This window comes from Triticum aestivum, chromosome 4B (genome assembly GCF_018294505.1).
Source record: "Triticum aestivum cultivar Chinese Spring chromosome 4B, IWGSC CS RefSeq v2.1, whole genome shotgun sequence".
Lineage (NCBI taxonomy): Eukaryota > Viridiplantae > Streptophyta > Magnoliopsida > Poales > Poaceae > Triticum > Triticum aestivum.
The window spans coordinates 539,795,712-539,799,192 of NC_057804.1; positions in this window are offsets into that span (position 1 = coordinate 539,795,712).

Consider the following 3,481-nt stretch of genomic DNA (forward strand, 5'->3'; position numbering starts at 1 on the left):
GTCCAGGAAGAAGGTGCTAAAGAAGGAGTATGGCATAGCTGCTGCCACTAAGCCTGGTATGAAGACCAAAACATCTGCAAGAAGAATTCCCATGTCTAAAGCCAGAGCCTCCACTCAAGTACCTTTGGAATCTGAACTCAAAGAGGCTGCTACAGAAGGGAAGAAGAGGAAGGAAAGGGTCAAGAAGACCATGGCCAGGGTTGTTGGAAAGCCTTCCATGATGGAAGAAGAAGAACAGGAAGAGGTTGTTGCACCAGCACCTAAAGCTCAAAATCTTATGGGTGATGCTATCAGGTCAGGGGCTACTTCATCAAAGCCCAAAGAAGCTCCCAAGGCAGCTATTCCAAAACCCAAAACTGCACCCAAGAGGAATACAAGGAACATTCCTGCTGGAGAGAAGAACAAGGCCCCAGTGCCTGAAGCTGCTTTTGAAGAAGAAGATGATGAGGAACATGTTTTGAGGAAGTTGAAGCCCAAAATTCCAGATCACAATGATGTTCATCCTGTAGCTGAGGATATGAAGCTGATGAAGGATGCAGAACTCAGACAATGGAGATTGACTGATCCCTATGCAGTCAGGAGGAGAACTGCTATGGACTACAGGTTCCATACAAAGGAACAGCAGGACTTCTATGAGACAGTGTTGCTTGACAAGAAGCCAATAGTCTGTGATATGAGATGGATGGACTGGGAGTACATCAGGAAGAATGAAGAGCATTATCCAGGAGTGTATGACAGTTTCAATGCTTGTGGAGTGGATGACTTTGTTGAGCAGAAGCTCACAAAGTGGAATGATGAGCTTATTATGCAGTTCTACTCCACAGCTCACTTCTATCCAGCTGGAAGGATTGTCTGGATGTCTGAAGGTACTAGGTACCAATCAACAGTTGAAGAATGGGCAAATTTGATCAATGCACCTAAGGAAAATGAGGATGACTTGGATGTCTATGCCAAGAAGAAGAAGGATCACAACTCCATGGCACATATGTACAGAGAGATCCCAGATGCTTCTATTGAGACACACAAGTTGGGATCAGTACATTACCTTCTGTCAGGATTGCCAACAATCATCTGGATCCTCAGGAACACTCTTTTGCCTAAGTCAGGTGATCACAAGATGATCAGAGGCCATGCAATCAACCTGCTTCACAAATTTGATGTGCCTCAAAATTTCAAGGTCATGAGCCTCATAGTGGAAACTATCAAGAGGATAGCCGCTGACCAAAAGAGAAGTTGTGGGTATGCCCCACAGATCCAGGAGCTAATCAACTCCAAGATGGGCACTGGCACATACCTCTTGGACAAGGAACACATGCCCATCTACCCAAACTTTGAGGACAACATAGTGGTTATGGATGAAAATGAACCATCTTCTGTGCAAGCACAAGAGAAGAAGGAGAAGGCAAGGACAGAAAAGGCTGCAAAGATGCCAACCATTGATGAGGCATCTCAGTATTTCCTGACGAGCAAGCAAGATCAGCTTGGCTACTTGATTGCCTCCACTCCGAGGATTGAGAAGGGATTGGCTACCCTGACTCAAAACCAGGAGAGCTTGGAGAGGATTGTCGGTGTCAAAACCGGCGGATCTCGGGTAGGGGGTCCCGATCTGTGCGTCTTAGGCTGATGGTAACAAGAAGAAAGGGACACAATGTTTACCCAGGGTCGGGCCCTCTCGATGGAGGTAAAACCCTACTTCCTGCTTGATTAATATTGAATATATGAGTAGTACAAGAGTAGATCTACCACGAGATCGTAGAGGCTAAACCCTAAGAGCTAGCCTATGATGGTATGATTGTAATTGTGATCGGCCTTTTAAGGACCATCCTCTCCGGTTTATATAGACACCGGAGAGGGCTAGGGTTTACATGGAGTCAGTTACAAGGAAGGAAATATAATATCCGGATCGACAAGCTTGTCTTCCACGCAAACGAGAGTCCCATCCGGACACGGGCCGGAGTCTTGAGTCTTGTATCTCCATGCTTCAATAGTCCGGACGATGTATATAGTCTGGCTCTCCGGATACCCCCTAATCCAGGACTCCCTCAGTAGGCCCTGAACCAGGCTTCAATGACGATGAGTCCGGCACGCAGTCTTGTCTTCAGCATTGCAAGGTGGGTTCCTCCTTCCGAATACTCCAAGGTTATTATCGAACACGTAGACCATGTCCGGATCTGCAAAATGACTTTCACATACCACCGTAGAGAGAATGATACTTCAGCTGACAACTTCTTTTTTAGATGACGTGATATGTCATTATGGTCAGGTCTTTATTCAAACCGTTTTCCTTCAACCAGCCACAGCGCATATTGCAAGGCAGTTTCCTTGACACGTCTTATCGAAGCAGAGATCGTGTCCCCTTATTACGGGATTCTTGTCAATACGGGTATGGGTAATCCAACAGCACTGCCAATCGCGGTGAGTGGGAGGTGAGCGGGTTCCACCAGGCAAGTGGGGAGGCACAAAGAGCTTTTACCATCTCTATAAAGAGACAAGGTTTCTTCCTCTTTACCCACGCCTTCTCCTTCCGCTAGATCACTCCCCTCTGTTCGAGCCCTAACGCCAGAGCACTTTTTCTTTTCCATTGAAGAGAGGTTTTCCAAAGATGTCTGGATCCAGAGCAGGAGGTAGATGGACGGCCTCTACCGTTCGGGAGAAGGATATTAAGAAGCTCCACGAATCCGGGTATCTAGCCAAGAAGATTGGCCATCGTCTCGCACCGGCGGGACAGGTTGTCCCTACTCCGGAGCCTTACGACAGAGTCGTGTTCCTTCCCCATTTTGCTCATGGGCTCAGGTTTCCCCTCCACCCATTCGTCCGTGGAGTCATGTATTACTACGGGATTGACTTTCATGATCCTTCCCCCAACTCCTTCCTTAATATCTCGACGTTCATCGTCGTGTGCGAGGCCTTTCTCCGGATCTCGCCTCACTTCGGCCTGTGGCTGAAGATTTTCAATGTGAAGCCCAAGGTGGTGAGCGGCGAACACACCGAGTGCGGCGGCGCCATGGTGAGCAAGATGCCCAAGGTCGTTTGGCCGAAGGGCACCTTCAACGACTCCGTCAAGGAGTGGCAGCAGCAATGGTTCTATATCACCAAACCGTGCGGCAAGAAGTGGGCTGCAGCTCCTGAATTCAGATCCGGAGCCCCACTGCGCCTCACGTCCTGGCCCAAGAAGGGCCTGAACTGGTCCTCGTCCGATGAGCTGTCACTACTCCAGACGGGCGTTCAGAGCATGGTCGACAAGGATGTCAAACTCGTCGATGTAGTCCAGGTGATGCTAGTCCGCCTGGTTCTCCCTTGCCAGCGCCGAGCCTGTACTTTGTGGGAGTTCGACCCAACCGAGCACCAAACCCTTTAGGAGCTCTATGATTCCTCCCACGAGGATATCTGAAAGGTGCTCTTTAAGTCCGGCAAATCGTGGTCGGGCCCCACCGAGGACCCCGGGTACCAATTATCCCATTCTGCAAGCCCGGTACGTTAC